At 42.1% G+C, this 21482-nt stretch overlaps 1 protein-coding gene across 2 annotated transcripts in view; it reads right to left on the reverse strand.

Annotated features, from left to right (window-relative positions):
• Window positions 1-21482, reverse strand: part of LOC130162002 (metabotropic glutamate receptor 7) — a 264569-nt gene that overhangs the window by 240777 nt on the left and 2310 nt on the right. The window lies entirely within an intron of this gene.

The following is a 21482-nucleotide window of genomic DNA, read 5'->3' on the forward strand; positions in this document are numbered from 1 at the left end:
ACAACTGTATTATATACATTTCAAAGCCACAGCCGGTCTTCATATTGGAAACAAACACAGCAACGTCCCAACAGCTGCAGAAATAAGCACACATATAGAAGGAAAGTAAAGAGAGTGCAGTTCTCTTCATAAGCCCGTGGAATGGGTTCTTTTACAGCTAACACCCTGGTGTGTTTGCTTGTTGAGAGTGATTTGTTTGGGCTGGTGTGAAAGCTGTCAATCAAACTCTGGTGTGGACCAAACATTCATCACGAGACCGCCTGGAAAGAGGAGGCTCTCAGTCCGCCTCAGAGCGCTTCCATTGTCTTCTGAAGGCAAATGGACCGACCATAGAATTTGATGACTTTACTAAGATTTCGAAAGGTAGTGTTTTGTTTTGGGTTTTTCCAACATATTTTTTATGGGGTTTTTTAGTTTTTTTTTCCACTTTTCCCCCAGAGCAGCTTTACCATACAAGCTGAGCATCTTTCTTTCTTTACATAACAAAACAAGGAGCGACATGGGAAGACATGGTGACATTAAAAACTCAAAACATAATGTAACGGCAGTTGACATTGGTAGGGAATGTTGTGGGTATTAAGTTTGCATGATGAGATTTTTTAATAAAAGCCGGTAGAATATAATAATAATAATAATAATAATAATAATAATAAGAGGAAGAAGAAGAAGAAGCCGAAGAGAGGGCCCCCGAAGCCCATGGGGCTGTTACAGTGTGGTATTAGTAACCACTGGTATTACTAAAGACTGTCTGTTTGTGTCTGTGTGTCTCAAGAAAGTCTAGTCCCTCGTCTTCCTCTCTCTTCCTCTCCCTCTCACTTGTCTCATGTTTATACAGTCACTTTCTCTCGCCTCAGTGCTTCCCTTCCCTCCTCATTTCCCTAAGTGCCTTCGTGTGTTTGTGTGTGCGCACAAGTGGAAACGCGCAGTCGGATATACAAGAACACACACTATCACACAAACACCAGCACACACACACACATTGCTGGTGTTAAACAGCAGCAAATGAACCTTGAATTTGCATTAACATGCCAGGGAAATTTAGGACATGGTCTGACTCTTCGATGTCCAATTAGGAACGCATTGTTCTCTCCCAATCATTTAGCAGACATTAATGCACAGTGCCGTTTTGGCCCGTTGATTAGAGAGTCACACTTATTGTTTGTCAATCAACATGTCGGGGAGTTCACAGCTCAGGTGGGCCTCGCCGAGACTGTGCTCAAATGGAGAGGAAATCAATGTCAAACAAATTGATTACACTTACTTCATTAAATTCTGATTTAATGAGTTTATAATCAAACCATTTTCCTCCAGGTTAATTCAATTTGAGCCAAGTCGAACAGCTGACTGCCTACACCCGTGGAAAAAAAACCTTGAGCCACATTTTTATGCAGCTGGTAATTTGTAGTGGCTTAGGATATTGTTGTGTGTTGTTCAGTCTACACTTTGCCTGAAGATATTATTGGCCATTTGGAAGGTTTAGGTAGAGGCAGAGGCTGCACACGTCTGCTTTGGAAAGCTTTTTCTATCCAGGCTGCAGGCACATCTGAAATCTGGCCCATGTTATTATCTGAAAGTGATCAGAGTATGCTTGTGGGTTCAGGTATAATTAATCTAATCGCATTGTTGGTTGCTTCGCAGATGATGTGGTTCCGTTGGCCTCATCAGATTTTCAAAATGCACTGGGGCGGTTTGCAGCAGAGTGTGTAAAACAGTTGAGATGAGGGTCAGCATCTCCAAGTAGGAGGCGAAGGTTCTCTGCCAGTAAACAGTGGATTGCTCTCTTCGGGTTGGGATGGAGTTCACCAGTGAGGGTAGGATGCAGCGGCTGATCGACAGGCGGATCAGTGCGGTGTCAGCAGCGAAGCCGGCGTTGTACCGGACCGTTGTGGTCAAAAGCAAGCTGAGCCAGAGGGCAAAGCTCTCGATTTACCGGTCAATATTCGTTTCCGACCCTCACCTGCAGTCATGAGCTTTGGGTAGTGACCGAAAGAATGAGATACAAGTGGCTGAAATGAGTGTCCTCTGCCGGGTGGCTGGGCTCAGCCTTAGATTTAGTGTAAGCAGAGCAGAGCCACTGCTCCTCCGCATCGAAAGGAGCCAGTTGAGGTGGTTCGGGCATCTGGTTAAGATGCCTCCTGGGCGACTCCCACGGGAGGTTTTCCAGGTAGGTCCAACTGGGAGGAGATCCTGAACACGCTGGAGAGATTATATATCTCATCTGGCTTGGGAACGCCTCACGATCCCCCAGGAGGAGCTGGAAAATGTTGCTTGGGAGGGGGACGTCTGGACTACTTTGCTTGACCTGCTGCCACCGCAACCCAACCTTGAATGACGGAAAGCCGATGGATGGTAGGATGGATGGATGGCATTTGATGGGTAGCCAAACAGACAAACACTGGCCTAGTAAGATGGGAACTAAACAGCAGACTCAGCAGACAAGACACAACTGCATTAGAGTCTGCAACTACAAGGCAATCTGATTCATATAAAGTAAGACTGAGCGAGAAGCATCACATGTGTCTTATGTGCCCTCATCCTAACTCAACCCCAGCATCATTTTTAAGGACATGGCAACTACTCATAATGAACAGCATCTCAAATGTTAAACATGAAGAAACAAACAACGATGACAGTTTAGAAAGGAAAACATCTGTCATGAGATGACACCCCAATACTGATTATAGATATATGCAGCGTCAAGGTGTCGCAGGATGTGACGGTTAGAAAAAACACAAACTGACGATTAAAATATGTTTATTACTCAAAGAACATAACTGTCCTGAGGGAGGAATAAAAACATATAAATGCTGTTGATAAAATCTATAGTGTTATTTGTTTGTGACAGGAAAGTAGAGTCAGTCTGACGTCCTTGTCGGGCTCAGGCGTATGAAGATAAATTAAATAAAGTTACAAGAGGGATTTCACGACTGATTTATGATTCAGTTTCTCCAGACGTAATAGTTTTCCTTTTATGAATAAATATGAATAACTTTGGAGCTGTCATTCCTGTTTCCACAGGTAGTTTGTCTATTCTACAGAATTATAATCATGTAATATAAATTACAGTGAAACGTCTGACCACTCCTTGTACTGTCACTTCAGATCAGCTCACCAGTAAATAGATTCATGCTGAAGGGGAGGTTGCTGTTCAGGAAAAAAAAAAAAAAAACTTCCTGTAGTTCCTCTCTGCTCGTCTGATCTGAGACGCACTGAAGTAATTAGAACACCCTGATGATGGAGGACCTTGATCTGTCTCCGGTCACGGGCCGGAGGAAAAGAGGAAACAGAATTACCAGAATGGAAAACACAAAAATTTACTAGAGCTTAAAAAAAAGGCAGAAGCAGTGTCAGCTGATAAGCCGACAAGGGACACTGAGGTGGACAGGTGAGGAGAGGCAGGTCCGAGAAAACAAGCTTGTTTTCTGTTTCAAGTTTCTTTTTTTTCTTCCAAAAGACTTCATACAAACTTTGTTTATATGTTGTTTTGGACGTGTATTCACGGTAACGTAGGACAGGGAGAAACCTGGGAGGCTGCTTGTGACCAAAAACACTGGTATTATCCTTTAATGTCATTCTCCACCAAGTTAGCTGCACCACAGGGCTCCACGCAGATTACTGACAGCCTGAATCCAAAGCACATTATGGCACGCTTCATTCATTTCAGTTCACACTAAATCCCCGTCCATGAAATGGCCTTTTGCAAAATGGTTTATAAAATATGTAACTAGCAATCATGTCGTATAAAGAGCCCAAAGTCACGTCCTGTCTATGTTTCCAGCAGCTTCTGTAACTCGGTACAATCTCTCCGTCACAATTATACATCTCTCTTAGCTGCAGTTCAATTTCTGTATTTTCAGACAAATTATCTGCACCACAGGATTCACTATTAAAAACTGAGACCGCTGCATTTTAAACAAAGTTACAACACTACAAAAAACTACAGATCCCATGAAAAGCTACAAGTGTGTTAGAGACAGTGAAGTAACCACAGATGATCAACTGTCCTGCTGTTATTATAAACCATGAACTAACCACAAACACTCAACTTGCCTCCTCTGTCTAGCCGTAACATTTAATCTGCGATGGTCTGTGGGATTGTGGGAAATGGTGTTTGTTGCAGGCTGCAAAAAAACTGAAATATTGAGTAAATAAAATTTGATCTATTTTTTTTAAATCACCATCCTCATCTAAACACATGCAGTGAACCACACAACATACTGTTGAGTAAGTTTCTGTTCCAACACTAGAGTTGTTTGATTTATTACAAAAGTCAGTGGGATTTTGAACAAGGTTTTCTTACATCTGGAACAGAACCTGGAGGTTCTCCAGCTCCTCAGCTCTCGATACCGAACAAATAACGAAAAAAGTTGCCAGAGAGGAGAGTCAGTGAGTTCATTTCCATCCACCTTTCTCACATTAATCTATGACACAAACAAATGTCTGATTTCCATCATGTTTTACACATGGGATCTTTTGATCTTTGACTGGACTTTGACTGTCTTCTTCTTCTTCTGCAGAGGTTTAATGGCAGCGACTGCAGTCAGCTCCACCAGCTGTTTATCTCAATAAAACACACATTAACTCATGTTTTGTTGCAGCAGATTTTTCCGAATAAATGGTTGAAATTCATGTCACATGTGGATGGAAAACTTCATTTCTAACTGACACAAGCGAGATTATTATCCTGAGACAGGAAATCTCAATTACGAACTGCACCTCTGGAAGAAATGACCTTTTGACAAAAAGAAGAAAAAAAAGAGATGTAAGTAATAATCTTCCCTGAAGTGTGCTGTCAGCCTGCTGTGACACGTGGCATTCACTCTGTTGGCTGCATCACTCAGCCCTGTGATTTTCTCTTTCTGAATTAATGCTCAAACAAATTAATGGTTTCGACTTGAGCTTGATGAATGTCAGAGTGAGAATGGAGTCAGTCTGCGGGGATACTGTGTTGCTATTGATTGCAGTCTGAGTGGGAATGTGCGAGTGTGTGTATGTACGCATATGTTTAAAACAGAGTGCGAAGAGAGAGAGCGAGAGAGAGAGAGAGATATGCCTCATTCATTACTGTCATTACTGTCATTACGCGTCGTCAGCTAATACTTGGAGAATTGAGCCGAGTGATCACAAGGCTGTAACGATTTCTGGCAGCTTCCCTCTGCGGAGGGATCCTTGTGACGGCACCAACGAGGAAGACAAAGGCGATGACAGGCTGACAAGCGGTCCCAGCGCCCCGGTTTATGACATTAATGAGCGGAAGAAAAGAGACTACACCAGAGTGAGGTTATATGAAATGTGCATTTGTTTGAGAAAAGAGAGGAGAGAAGGGGGGAGAGCAGACAGAGGTTGATGATATGTGTTTGTGTTGGAGATAAAAAAAAAAAGAAGAAACACGGAGAGGGAGGAAGAAAAAGACAGAGACAATCAGATGTGTTTTTATCTCGCTGTCTGATTGTTTGTGTGTGTTTGTGCGTGTGTGTGTGTGTGTGTGTGTGGCAAAGCAAATACAGCACAGAAGTAGAGTTTGAATAGAGCATGTGCGCTGGGACCATGTTGCATGGTGATCTTGCACTAAATAAAACTAATTGATCACATACTCATTCTAAGCATCACCAACATTTTGTTTTGGTTGAACAAATAAAAATTTTAAAAATCAATATTTTAATTTATAGTTAATATATTAATAGCATTTTATTAAGGAGATGGAGGAGTTGCTAACTACTGGAAAAAAAGTGAAATAAATTGCGGATGGTGGTGAAACAGCTCCAGAAACATCTTTGGAAATTAAAAACAAGTAATCAATCTGAAATAAGAAATTGTGGAGTTCAGAATCAGCCATGACGTTTGATGTGCTGTTGAATGTATTGTTTCATTTCCTGTTAGTTATAAGGCAGTTAAATATGTTGTTTTGTTTTTTTTGTACATCAACGGTAAACTATGACAATCAGTGCTGGGACACCGCTGAAGAGCTAGCATGCTATCACTAGCTAATGTCATTCCAATGTTGACCTGATGGTGGCGCTAAATGAAAAGTCAGAGGATCAGAAGTTGTTACAGTTCGTCCTGAAGTAGAACATGAACGTGTGACAATTCATCCTGTATTTATTGAGATATTTCAGAGGTGAACCGCACAACTGAATGACCAACAGTTGGCCCAACGTGGACGTAGCCGCCCCTGTAGCCGTGCTGCTAGCACAGACAAGAAGTGGGCTCACAAACAGCAGGCAACATTTCAGCGCTCAGCCTGCCAGTGCTGCTCAGACTGCTTGACTGATTCACTGAAGCTCTTTTGCCCAAGGTACACACTTGCTCTACTTTTGACTTCTTTATGGTATGTTGACTTCCTCTAAGATGAACCCGACAAAAACCCAATGAACTCTTCTCCACAACAACAGAATCACTGTCGCTTCAGTGACAACCGGTCAACACAGGATCACATTGTCAGAGTCGTTGCAACATCAACTTCAGCCTAAGAAAGGTAAACTTGGTACTACTGGGTCTCCGACAGCTGAGAGGTGAATAATGTTTCTGAATTTTGTTCCCTTCCAGCAGTGCAGCAGCAATTAAGTTGGCATCCACTGAGAACGGTGGGATTCTGCACGTAAGACAAAGAACAAAGCTTAAAAGGGCACCACAGAAACCATTGTTGAAGTCCCAACAGATATGCAGAGTAATCATCTGGGACGGAGCCCTGGCTACATGCTCTAATTAATGGTTTCATTATTTTTATGAGTCAGTACATTAGTGTTTGAAGCTCTTTCTTTTTTTGTTTTATTCTCTCATTAAACAGTGATGTCATTGTGATTTCACCCCTTCTTCTCATATAGTCTTCATTGTTGTGCATTCACAGCTATTTATGTTTAGCCATGGTAGCAGCATGGCTGTCCACCTCTTTGGTCCAGAAGATCGTGGTCCCCAAATGATACCTGAGTACAGCCTCACAGAGGGGCTTCTGTTGTTTTTCTATTCATTTACATTTAAAAACATGGATGTTGTGTTTGCCTCAACTTCCTGATCCATCGAAGGTCATCAGTGCAGAGGTCAGAGGTCACAGGCAGGCTGCAGCCTGGTAGATGATGTTTGTTGACCGCTCAGAGAGGTTTCCCTATATGCACAGCACCACGCTCTTTTTTCATGCATGGTTAATCTTCGGTCAGGGGAGTTCTTGTTGTGACCCTTGCGGTCGCTATTATGGTTTGCTTTTAGAAAATGCTACATATTCTATGGCTGACTGTTTTCTGAGTGATCAAATAAAAATATATCAGATTTGAGGTAAAACACCCTGAGAAACCAAATCCTGCAAAGTTGGATGGTGGGTTCAGGTGGGCGGGGCTTGGAGCATGGCTGAGAGCAGTGACTGCTTTGTTGTGACATCACAAAGTTACAGAAGTCCTGACGGCGGGCTTAAAGGCTCAGTTTCTGAATACAAGCTGTGTCCATTTCTCTGTGGACTGAGGCTTTGATACTTTCAGTATTAATATAGAACCTAGACCTGATCTATAATCAAAAAAGACATAGATATCTCACTTTATACATGATACCTTTAATATCTCAATGCAGTCCAGTCCAAATATTGCGATACACAATATTATTGCGATATTCAAAATATTTTATTTCATGATGACAGATGATACTGTCACTAAACAGCAGTTCATACAGTAATCTGCAAAAAAAGAATGAAAAATATCACATATGGCGTGAAATATCACGATATTCGATATTACAATATTGTCAAATATCGACCCAAGCCTAATGTCTGCAGAAGCATTTTACACAGTGCTTATAATGCTCCCATCCAACAGCCAACTCAATCAAAACAGATTGTTTAAACACCTATTTTTCAAATTACCTTGATTTTGATAAAACTGGAGGTGGAATAAAAATGGGCATTATTTGCAGTTGAAATTAATTCCTTTTATAAAGCACACATCAATCTTTTTTCTACTTCAGTTTTGCTTTCTCCAGCAAATACTTTGATGAACTCTAATTAATGTCATAATGACTTATCGATGATAAAATTCATCACATTGTGCGACTAATATCTACTGTTTTGCTGCTCAGTCATTACAAGTAATTTTAAGCTGCTTTCGAGCTGCCAGCACGGCTGTCGACTCTTGTTTTATGATGGTTACCAACAGGAGGGAAGCTGCTGAGCAGACATATCATTTTGCTGTAAGAGAACTACAAAATAAACCTGGATTTAAAGACTATAATAACACCATGTCGACACAGGTTAATTTCGGACTGAAAACCGTTCATTGTCTCCTCAAATGTGATCACGCCAGGCATAACTATATCAATATGCACCCACAATAATTACACGGCTGCTTTGTCTGTCGACTGTAATGCCGGGCTCGGTTGTCATCATTTTTCTTCCTCATCATATCATCTATGTGAGAGCTTGTCTCTCAGCACCTGTTGGCATCAAACACACACACACACACTCCTGTTCATTGCTTTTGTCAAAGCTCTCGCTGTTTGTTTTAAATTCTTAAATTTACTTTGTGTGAACATGTAACATCTGTATGCAGGCTGCGGTGTGTATGCAGTGTTTGGAAGTGGTGACAACAGTGACAGCTAAGACGAAGTCACAGACAGATTGAGAGTGGGAGGAGGTGGAAGCTCTCCCGTGACTTAAAATAGAAGCAAAGATCAGAGCATTATCGCTCATACGTGTCACGGAAATCACCTTCATGTTTATGTGGTTTAGAAAAACAGATGTCTTCTCTCTAAGAGGTCGGATGGGATTGTTTTATTGACTGTAAATCATACTGCGTGGTGGTGGTGGTGGTATCATAGACAGAGATATTGGAGTATGCAGATGGTCAAATATTGTTATGTGGGAAGAAAAGACAAATAGTTCTTTCACTTCGGTTGAAAAAGACGTGTTCATTAAATCCATAGCTGATGATGGATCTATTCTGAGTTCTTTGCAGCAAAGGGTCCCTGTATTTCTATTTTCACTGGTGTTTCCTCAGTGGTGATAAAAAAAAAAAAACAGGGAGATAAAAACTCAAATAACCAGATGTTCGACACTCAGCTGTTTCACTGCTGAAAAACTTATAAAGGTGAGATTTCAAGCCAGTTCCCACCAGCCAGGAGCAGCCAGGCCAGATGTGCAGAGCATGCAGTGACAAGCTGCAACTTCTCCTCTGGCAACAGCAGCATGAGAGTCTCTCTCAACTGTCCTTGACCTGCTGACTGAGCTGGCAAAACATCAATCCTGCTTCCTCTCCAAAAAAACAAAAAAAACTAAAACTTCTTTACCCAGAAGTCTGAGGGAGATCTGACCGGCCCTGCTCCATGTGTCCTGGAGGAAACTTGAAGGAACTAATGCTGTCAGAATCAGAGGCTTGTTCCGTGTATTCTCTTTAATTGAAAAGTGTATTGGGACGATCACTATCTAGCATCAGCTAAAACACGACTACATATTCACGTCATTGTCCAGCTGAAGTGTAGGAATGTCAGAGTGGATGCCGACTTCATCTATACACAGAGCACTTTAATTAACTGACACTAGATCCATCGGTTATGGCATTGAGCGGTCTCCATGGCAACAAACATCATCCGGTTAAGTGGAAGACTTTGAACACCGAAGCCGAGCACTCGTGACCTGTCTGCACTGTTTTATATCTCTGACTGAGAATCATTGGAAAACATAATGTACCATAAATACCGCAGCGACTTTTTACTGCTGTAAATTGGCAGGAGCCTCGCCGCTGTATTTTGCTCACTGTGCCAAACAGTGAGCTCATGAAAAGGGTTTCCACAAATCTCCAGCAGGAGTAGCCCAGAGTGGTCATTGCTCAGATTAATGTGGGACTATTTTGTACTGTACATTCAGCCACTGAGGGACGCTGATTGGCTTCGTCGGGTTGCACCGGTGTCGTCTAAGTTGATCACTACAGTAAATAATCTTTTTAGTGTTCGCATTAGCTGGTCGGTTGATGGCATTTTCACAGCGGGCCCACAATGGTGAGCTGTAAAAGCTTCACAAACTCAACAGTAGACGCTTAATCATCTTTGCGTCACTTTAATTGTAAATATGCAGAAAACAGCTGCAGCATTAATTCGCACAAACACAGAGTGGGTAGTGGGAGTGCAAGCCCTCCTCTACACAGCAGATCAACAGGCGTCCACTATGATGGACGTAGCCACATCGGAATCGGCACCTGACGTCCCTGCACTTGTCCAAACTCATGAGAGGCTTCATTCCTCCCACAAGATGGTAAATTGGTAAAACGTAACGGCATGACCTGCTTCTCACACATCATCATGGTGTCATCAAGCAATGTTATATGTAGAACCTATTAACCTTATATTTTCTGCAGTGGAGCACACAACATATGGGTTTCACTGTGGAAAATGAAGTGTACTGAGTTCCCGTTTGTTATGTACCATTGGATGAACTGACAACTTCTCTCTGATTTCTTAGCAGACTTACAGATGTTTATTTGCATTGGTGTTATCATCTCAGATTTTTTTGATGTTTTGAAAGATGTTTTTTAGTACAAAATGTGAGTTTTGGATATTGATATAATAATAATCGATACAATAAGTGATTAAATGTAAGCAGTAATGTAAGATGTGAGGCGCTCTCTGCCCCTTTTATTAAGTAGCTCTCAGAGTAGGAAAGGTTGGAGACCCCTCGCAGTATGTTTGGCCCCTGACGGCAGATTTCTAATGTGACACTGCAAAAATTTGCAAACACATGAGGACACTTTGATAAAAAACAATACAGAAATGTTGGTTTAGATGGGGGAAGTATGAACTGTGCTGCACACAGTTCAACTCTATTATTTACTGTGTAAATCCAATGTGGCTCTGTACTGTCAAGTCCCGAAAGACCACAACCAAACCTGAGGCCATGTCTGCTTGTTTTGAACCTGATCCTCACATCTATCTGAGCTTTTATCCAAACACAGAGGTGAGGTCTCAGATGAACAACGCCGACACTGACAGGCTTTTCTGCCCCGTTACAGATGAACCTGCGTGACCCTCCGTGCCTCAAGGGGCTGCCGGAGTCTGGCACACTAGCTTTTCTTTGAATACGCAACGGCGCGTCTCTGGAACTGTGGGTGGTCACCCAAAATTAAATGGAGGCCTGTAGGCTACCTGGAAGCACGGCTTTGCAGCAGCTCTTAATATATGTTAAAATAAACAGCAGCTGAAACAACATGCAAATTCATTTCGCTGGGGTAATTCCTCACTGGGAAAAAAAAAAAAATCATTCTGACTTTTTTTTTTCCTCTTATCAAAAGTCCCTTATGAGAATAACAGTAGAAAGAGCTTCATTTGTCACTGATCAGTGTTTGAAGCAAGGAGAGCTTTTAACAAAGAATTTCTAGGATCACATTTAAATAGTCTTTAATAAACTCACGGCAGTTCTTCCTGCAGCAGTGTCAGCTAATGAGATAATAAGACAATATAATGGCTTATCAAAATGCAACAGAAAGGTCCATATATAGGCACTTTAATGCTGTTCTAGTATCTTTTCATGACAGCTGTACTTTGCACATTAGTGGCTGAAAGGTACTGCTCACTGCTGGTCAACCTCTCTACAGCAGCAGCTGTCTCATGTCAGCCAGATCACAACTCAAAGACACATTGATTCACGCAAGAGCAGTTTTGTATTCTTCCCCTGAACCTCTTTTGTCTGTGAGGTCTGTTCATAAGTACTACATACACTACTACATTACAACGTCATGATTGCCACCTGGTCTGGACAGGTGTGCGCTCATGAGCTGTGATCATTATGCGTCATCACATACAGACGCTCGGCCGGGATGCTTTGCCGTCCCTGTTTTAACGCACTGGGTTTCCCCTCATCGTCGTTGTTCAACATGCAGCTGCTCAGTCGGAAAGTTGAGCCATGAGTCAGGCAGACTGCGGCCCAGTCACTCCTCCACCCACAACAACCATAGAAGTCGTTTTTTTCATGACCCATCGTTAGTGTGAGGGAAGTTTCTCTTGTCCACCTAAAGAATGACTGACTCAGGGTGAAAGGTCAGGGTGAGGCCCAAGGTCTCTGTGCCCCAGCTGCTGCACTAACTCTCTCTAAGTGTATAAAGACTTTCCTCAGGGGTTCCTGCTTCAGATTTGAAGTGACATCATGATGATTCCTCGATCAAGCATCGATAAACATCCTCAGCATAAAGACATCCTGGACTCAATAATAAACACGCAGACTGTACCGCGATCGGCGTACCTACCTCCGTCGCCATGGTTACTACAGTAACGGTCATGGCTTGGATAGGTTTAGGAAAAGATTGTGATTTGGGTTAAAATGAGTACTTCCTCAACATTAGACAGTCTTTGTTGTCACGGTTACAATAATTACTGTCGAACAGTCATGGATAACAGAAACAACGTCAACTGCTGCTTTCACTCTCACATAAAACCAACATAAAGATGTTTTTGCTGATGAAATGTGGTCATGGAGGAACACATCCTCTAAATCCTCGGCCAGTCGTATGACGTGTGTCGGAGGGAGAAAAGACAGCAGCAAGTATTGAGCTTAAATCTATGTTTAGAGTGGTCTGTCCTGCGGTGACAGTTAATTTGCTCAATTTAAGCCCAAGGATGAAAAACCACTCAGAACCGCTGAATTAAATAAATGTGAACCTGCACTGTCGTAAAAATCAGTATCAACAAGCTGAATCAAGGCTTCTTAATCTAAAATTGCAGCAACTAACAAAGGAAACAGAGTCTGAGTAGTGTCTGCACCCACAGGAGCTTTTTTCTGCCGGTAATAGATGGGCGGCTGCGTGCGTCTCAGAGGGCTGACCAAGTCCACCACAGCAATTCTTTTATACTTAGCAAGGACAGCGGGGAGAAAGAGGCTTCCCGAGCAGAGACGCCCCAAGACAAGGGGAGAAGCGGCTGAGAGTGGAAGCGCTCTCTCTCCTGGCTGCTGGATTAATAGAATGCGAGGGGTTGCAGCTTTGTAAGGCGGCCGCGAGAGGATTGAGGGTCGAAATGGGGAGGGAGGGAGGGAGGAAACAAGGAGAGAAAAACTTGAGAGGGAGGTGTCTGTTTGCTGCTGCTTCCTCGAGAGTAACCGCCGGGTTGTCTGTCCACTCGACTGTTAGAGCTACGCTGAAAAATCAAATGTTATACTATCACAGACACATTGTACCAGTGTATATGTTTGTTGATAAGTAACAAGCAATTGCAGCGGAGCTATGAAATGCTGGGTTCGATATAATGTATGAAAAAGGAAGTTGATTACATAATTTGTCCACCAGAGGGCACTGACGAGTGGATTTTTATAGTTTAAAGTTTCCCACTCCGTATCTTAGTCACAATTCTTTAATAAAGCAAATACCTGGGGTCAGTATCTAGATTGTTGTTTACTGTTATGAGTTAACGCTCAACCGATTTTTTTAAACCCGTGTCGGTCATCCATAAGTGTTCGTGTCCGCCTGGTTCCCTCCTCTTTCAGCTCTGCTTTTCTTCTTCTTCTCCACCGGCTCCTGAGGGAAATATGTGGCTCTCGAGCTGCTGACTGCTCCACCATGTTCACCAGCTGTCGACATATCGATTATAGCCGCTTTAAGTTTTGTAATAAGACTTGTCCATTGTGAAGTGACGACCTCCCTGTCTCCTTACAGACGCAGTCACATGCAGAAACATTTCATAACTAACATTACCGCCTAAGGCTGAAACTACAGTAAATTTAATGCTTTTAAAGACTTTCCAACACCTGCAGATTCTCTGTTCCTCTTATTATTCACTTCTACACTTTGCAAAAACTTTGCCAGTTATAATAACAGAGGAGTTGGGCTGTGATATTGGATGATATATGATTCATTCCAGTCCTGCAGCGACTTCATTAACAAAACACTGTGATGTGTGGAATGATCATATTGGATATTGCTTTTAATACATAATGCAGCCTCATACAGAGAAGTTTTGTAGCTTTTTGGAAGTGAAATCATTCATATTCATTAACGGCAGTTTTTTTCTTGTTTTCAGTAAGGTAAAGGGACAATTCCTCCAGCAAAGTTTGCCAAGACAAAAATCCTTTCAAACTGTCTCTTTGGTGTTTTTTTTTTGCATCATGACAAAACTCAAAAGTGAAACTGATTGCTTCCCTTCTGATTCTGGTTTTATCTTCTTGCAGCACCTGCGGCGTGGCTCCACTCCCACCTGGAAGTGTTTGGAAAGCAACGATGCAAGATGATGGGCACCTACAACCAACGCCACGGTAGTTTTAATGAATCAGCGCTCTTGTTGTGGCGCTTCAATGAATGTAGGTCAACAAAAAAAAAAAAAGTGTATCTAAGAGTTATGAGTCTGTGTGGTGCCCCAAAAATATAGAATGCAGTCCCAGAGAGTGGCAAAGCCTTTACTCAAAGTCAGTGGTGTGGTTAGATGCTGCGTGAAATAGAATTAGCAGATTTGTCTGGAAGGAGTGTCCACATCAAGGAGTTTCAGAGTGTCAGATAAATCCACTTCAAATTGCTTCATCGATTCAATCATTTATAGCTGCTTCTCCCTGCTCAGGCTCGTGGGGCCCTGCAGCATACAGTATCCCAGCATGCACCGCACAAGAGGCGAAAGAACAACCTGGACAAGTCAAAAGTCTGTCCAATTGTCGAAAAAAAAATGCTGACAGACAGGAGACTGAGCGACAAACCCATTCATGAGGTCGTTTAAAGGTCCCATATTGTATTGTCCATGCCTTTTTTGATTATAGAGCAGGTCTAGGTTCTAATTAATACTGTGAAGGTATCAAAGCCTCAGTCCACAGAGAAACACACACAGCCTGTATTAACAAACTGAGCCTTAAAACAAGCCGTAAGGGCTTCTGTATCTTTGTGATGTCACAACTATGTCACCGCTCTCAGCCATTCCCCAAGGGCTTCTGTATCTTTGTGATGTCACAGCTATGTCACCGCTCTCAGCCATTCCCCAAACCCCGCCCACCTGGACCCACCATTGGAGGATTTAGTCTCTCATATTAACCATGTGACGAAGCCAGCGAACTGAACGACAGCGTAAAACATGAAATTATACAGTTTACACCGAGCGGAGCAACATTTTTCAATAATCTTAATGTTGAGAGGACACAAACACTTTTCCCTCTCTCCGAGCCGCGGCTCACTCTACTCTCAGCACCGTGGCCAAAGCTTGTTTATTACTTTGCTGCAGTTCAAAAACTTTTTGGAGCGTTGCAGATAGATTGACATGAGCTGATGACGTTTCTTTGCACTCACACACTCCTTCGTATTTCATTCTTTGCACAGTTTCACACAGCGCGACATGAACTTACACAATCCTTTTTGTAACACAGTCGAAAGGCTCCTTTAGTGTGCGACTCTCCTGACCTGCATATGGACCTGCAGCACTGAGAGGACACCCACGCTACCTCCAGACACAAACCACCTCCAGGGATTCACCCCGCAGGGACCTTTCTCCTGTGAGGTGATTAATAATGATCATTATACGTGCAAGACTTTTTAATGTGCTAAACTCTCTGGTTTTTCAATGATTATGTTAATTTAACCACCAGTGGGATATTTCTCACAGTATTATTTAAACAATGTTTGACCCAGGTCTAATATTTAGCACTTTAAACAACATCATCGCCGTTTTATTTTCTGAGCCCAGTAAAAAGGGGTTTCCGCTGCAGAGCGAGCAGCCGGGGTGGCTGTCCTTCCTGCAGGAGCACAGCCACGGCGGCTAACAGGATTTGTTTCGGTTTGAATGGAGAATCTTCTTGTCATGCAGTTTAAACACTCCTTCTGACGCCTGCCCCCCCCCCACCCACCAGGATGAAAAACTGTGGTCGGAAATGCTGGTTATTTTCCCGTCACTCTTATTTTTTTTAAACTGCAATTTCAGACTTGGCCGCGGTAAACCGGTATCTGTAACCTCCAGCATGCAACAGCTCACAGCGAGCGAGCACGAGTCAGTAACTGAAAGTATTGTTTTCCTATGAACTGAAGTGTGGTCAGACAAAAAAATAAAAAAATAAAGAAAACATTCACATTATCTTTGGACTATTAACATCCAGTTGGACACAAATTCCGGCTTGCAAAGGGTGGGCTGGGGGGATTCTGAATAATAACTTCTCTAATAATAATTGTTAATAATAAATGTTATTTTCTCATTTCGAGAAAAACACAGACTGTAATAAGCACAAAACTGGCAGCTTTTGAAAAATGTGAATCTTAAAGTGCTTAAATTTACAAAGATGAATAAGCCTAAAAAGTGAAGCTTCAGTTTCCCTCTTCCTTCCTTTTGTAAAACTCCATTTCACATCCTCACAGTCTCAAATATTTTTCTTATCAACTATCTCAGCACATTGTAACAACTCCTTTTCTCTTTCTCTCCCTCTTATATCCACTTTACCCACTTATTTATCTGATATTGTTTCTTGCCTGGTCTCTCCCCTGTGTGTTTATCCCCCTCTCTGCATCGTGCTGTGCAGGCTGGAAAAGCTGCCTCGGTTAAAACAGAAACACCTCCACAAAAATTGAATAGTTCATTTATAGGTTATATAGGTCCAAGTCCAGATACGATGACATCTGGGTTAGTTGCGTTAGTTCAGATGTTCCTTGATGTGAAAACGTTGGAGAACTAAAAGGAAGAAAAGTGGCACAGCTGGGAAACGGTGTGTTCGGTCTGCTGCAGTATGTATTTTAAGGTGCTCTTCCTCGGAGGCACAAAATATGAGAGGAGGCAACAGAAATGATACAAATACTGTATTTGATTTATCATCGCGGAGTGACCACTGCAGCAGAAAACTCACACCTGAGAGAAGCAGGTGGAGAATCTGCTGCACTGGGTGAGAGACCACAGCAGAGACACAGACAGACGGAGAGAGAGAGAGAGAAATATTATAAAGTAACTTTACCAGAGCTCTCTACGCAGCAACACAAGATGAAAGAGCAGAAATACAACATGTCATTTTTCATGATTTCACCTTCCTGTCTCCCTCGGTGACCTCCTGCTTGTCCAGCGTGATCCGACTGAAGCAGCTACTGATACTTTTCATCTGTTTATCTCAGGCGCAGGAAACAAGACGCTTCAGTTACACCCTCCAACACTGACTCTTCATGACTCATTCACTCTGATCTTTTTTTTTTTTTTTTTGTTGAGCTGATGATGACATCAACTGATATTTCCTCACATTTACTCCAAAGAGATGAACACACACTTCCAGTTCCAAAAATATCACTTACTCCCATGACTGATTGATCTGCCGGTGATGCTCTCACATAATCGATGAGTTTGTTTTGTCAATAAAATGATACTTGAATTATAACATAACAAAAGAGAGGTGGTGCAGTGGTGTCGCCTCTTCTCGCCACAGCAATAAGGTTCTCGGTTTTCGAACCTGCTGCCAGGGTCTTAAAGTTTGAATGTTTTGAATGTTGAGCAAAACAAGCAATTTTTATTACTGAAATAACAAATTGATTATCAAAATAGACTAATCCATTAATCATTTCAGCGGCATACGGCACTTTGTTTTGCTCTCCAGACACGTGCAACACGTCGCAGCAGGCGGCCATCAGATCCTATTTATCTGCGCTTCATGCAAATCAGATGAACTGCAGCATCTGTACTTTCAGTAAATACCCGCTCTATAAAATTAGCCTAAAATTCGGTGCCCCTTACGGTAATTTGCAACAGGCTTAGTAAATCTCCCCCCACTTTACACCGCGGTTATAAACCACCTGACACATCTGTGATCCCGCCAAATGTTTCCAACCAACCTCCAGTGTTTTCCCTCAGATCCTAAGGTCTACTTGTAATCTACTGTCAAATGTAAAAGAAAAACCCTGCTGGGTTTAGCTTCGCACTTTTAATGTAATCGCCACATAATTAAATGTATAATTGTCTCGTAATGTGAGAGAAGCAACAAACCAAGTCGCGTCCCTTGTTCTCGGTGAAGTGAGTGGAAAAAGAAATCCTGATCCTACATGTGTTTTCTCTAACACGAGCGCCGACGGCCCATTATCGACATTAATATCGTCACATATGGTGGAGCCATAATACACTGTATGTACCTAATGAGCTGTGGCTTACATCCCGCCCATTAACTCCCATCACCACTCCCACAAAACATATCCAATCATGATTTATCTTTTGAAAGCACCCAAACCCCCACCCACCACTCTAATGATGTGGCGCTCCCACCCTCTCGATTAAAAACAAGACCCCTACTCATTAAAAGCTGCTGCGACTGTGCAGCCGCGTTATTATTTCTTTCTTTTGTTTTATAGGAGAAGGGATGGGGAGCGGTTCTATTTTCATTATGCTCTCATGCTCACTAAAATTTATGGCTAACACAGGGGGTACGCTCCATTATGTGCCGTGACAGGGGGAGTTTAATGACCCTGGAGCTTCTCCTCGGTGTGCACCTGTGCTGAGTCGCCCGGTGTTATGGCCTAATGAAGCACACCCACAGAGAGAGGGAGGGGAAGGAAGGGAAAGACACACAGACGGGGAAAGAGGTAAACAAGACAAAGAAGAAGGGGAAGTAAAAAGACTTGATGAGATGTGAGAAAAACGGCGTGAGGCAGGTAATGATTAGAGGTGTGCTGGCTGCAGGGCTACAACTAACACTTAGTTTCATTATTAGGTAATCTGCTGATTATTTTTCTTGATTAACTGACGAACTATTTTCTCTCTCAAAAAAAAAAAAGCTTATTATAATTTCCCAGGCTCAAAAACTTAAACTTATTGTTTCCGCTCTAAGAGTTTTTCAGTAGAATACTGACGATAGCTGGTGGTGATGTTTTGTTGCTAAGTAACCAAATCCAACGTCTTGGAAATATCTCGTCGCTGACGTCTCGAATTATAAAAGACCAACATTTTAGTAAGAATAAAACCCATCATCTGCTAAACATCACAATATCAATTAGCCAATATTTGGTTTTGACGTCAACCAAAGTTTAACGTCTTTCTGACGTTACATCGATGTGCAGTGCCTGCTGGGATATTGATGGTGACCTCTATAATTGTTTAATTAAAGTTTCATTAATGCCATGCCAAGATTTTTAACCCTGGTATTTTTGGCCACAGAAATCATAAAAAAAAGATTAAAAAAAAAACCACTGTATCGTTAAACAATGAGAGGATGGGAGGAAAAAAAAAAAAAAAAAAGGCTTTCCCGCTCATCAGGTAAACACTCCCGTTAACTGCTGCAAGACGGTCCGACATGTGCAGTAAAAACCTTTTTGTAGGCTCTGACCTGGCAGTCCAGAGAGTGAAGCCTTAATGTGTTTGTTGTGTGACTGTGATGCCAACTAGGCCATTTATGAACATCAGGGGTGTAATGAAGTGAAAACAGCTGTGGAACAGATGACTTTTCTATCACAGGGGAAAATAATTACCCCCCCCCACCCATTTCATTCCACTCAGTGTTGCATTGCAGGGAAGCAGAAACCAGCTTTGGCTTCCTGGCTGTCTGATGACCACACCTCCCTTTTTCCATCATTGTCTGAGCCGTTTACCGCTCAGCTCCACCTGCACAAATCTCCTCTGCACCTTTATGTGAGAGACGAATTCAAGTGAGTCTGATACAAGCTGAATTATTTGGCAGGTTGTTAACATTGCCATTAACTCAGACTTCAAACTGATTGAAACTGACAGTTTGTTTCATTTATCCACGACAGTCCCACAACTTAACTGCGTTTATTTCTGTTACCATGACAACAAAGGTCCTCGAAACCATAAGGAAGTGCTTCTTTTATCCACCGTCTTTTCCTAAGTTCCCAAGTTTTTCTAAATGTAATGAAACTGCGACCGTTCCACAACCTTAACCACGTTTATTATCGTCGCCGTGGCAACGATGAACATCCCATACACCTGCCACTGGTGCCCGTTAAGGATTGTATCAGAAACTACAGGGACAAACGACTTATATGGACTTATAATTGGAGGACTTGTTGATAATCCAATGGGCTTCATGGACAAATGAGGCTGTAAGAATTGATTTCATTCATTCTTTTCACTTGTGGAAAACTCTACAGAATTTAATATCTCAAAAGGCAATCATGCATACTCATGCACACACAATATGGACGGGAAAAAGTCAGCATCGTCTCGCGGCATGCCCTGAAAAATTTGGGACAGAAGAAACACTTTCAGCCCCCAGTGTGAAAGAACCTTTCAGTGACTGTTATTAAAAACATCCGGAGCTTAGCCGCCATTAAATTCTGGAGCTTCCTGGACATTAAATTCTTTTCAAAATCAGCTTTCCACTGGTGAGAGTTAGGCCGGCCTGAAAGCCAAAGCTCTGCAAAGCTTACAAAAGTTACTAAGCTGTGGCTCGGAAATAAATAAATAACTAAAAAGTATCTTTAACTGTCCATAAAATGACGGGACACTGACTGGATTTCATTCAGTTGAAGGTCGTAGTTTTAAAGAGACCAAGTTAAAATGGACCCCACGTCCTCAGTGAAGTGAACACAACTGAATGCCAGGTCTGTGCACGTGTCAGGGAAACGTACGTCATACTAGATTTTGAAGAATTGAATAAATGTAGGACTTAAAGAGTAAATCAACACCTCATTCACCCAGTATGACGGGTGATGTAGTGCAGTTATTTAGCAGCAGAGTATCACAGACTTTTGGTCTAGAGGCCAGAATTACTTTGTTTTCCCTGCAATAAACACCATAACATGGGACCAGGATCAATCACAGTGGAGCAAAGTGACTGTCTATGATATTTACTCAAAAAGACAGGACTGTTTGAGGTCTTTAACTTAAAGTAATCCCCTCTCATTATGACACATATCCAGAGTTCTGTAAAGAGTTGTGGGGGCATTAGCAAGACGAAGGAGAGAAGGATGATTTCTTCAACAAGAGGCAGAAAATAAAACAGGGAGGAACAGGAGCAGAGTCACACACACATGCAGACAGAGCCGAGGAGCTACCACTCCTCCCTCTCTCTCACGTCTTCACTTTAGCTCTCTCGCTCACTTCATAAACTGTGTGTATGCGCTTTTGTTCATGTCTCTTGCACCTACGCCTCTCTCTCTCTCCCTCTCTCTCCCTCTCTCTCTGTCTTCAGTGTCTGTCTGATCGGATCTAAATTTCATCCTCTAGACTAAAAGCTTACTTTAAGGACGTCTGGATCAGCCAGATCCATTTCATGCCTTAATTCATTTGTATTTAATTAACCAGGTAAAAAGCCTTGATGAGATTAAAAACCTTTTCTTCAAAGGAGGGCAACAGAAAAAACATTGTTACGACACTAAATACAAGCAACAAATGGAATAAGAATATTTTAGTAAGAGAAAAACTGCAACTAAATGTAAAAAAAATAGAACTATGTTATTATAATGAGTCAATTAATTAATAAAAACTGACCATAAGTGATGCACTGATTAACAGCATCAAAATACAGCCGATAAATATTCACAAACACATAAAAAAACACAAGTCACGGAAAGATTCACATTCATTCAAGAGTTAAATAGGAAAGAAATCATGAATCATCACGTAGAGCATCTCTGACGTCACTC

Source organism: Seriola aureovittata, chromosome 2 (assembly GCF_021018895.1).
Source record: "Seriola aureovittata isolate HTS-2021-v1 ecotype China chromosome 2, ASM2101889v1, whole genome shotgun sequence".
Lineage (NCBI taxonomy): Eukaryota > Metazoa > Chordata > Actinopteri > Carangiformes > Carangidae > Seriola > Seriola aureovittata.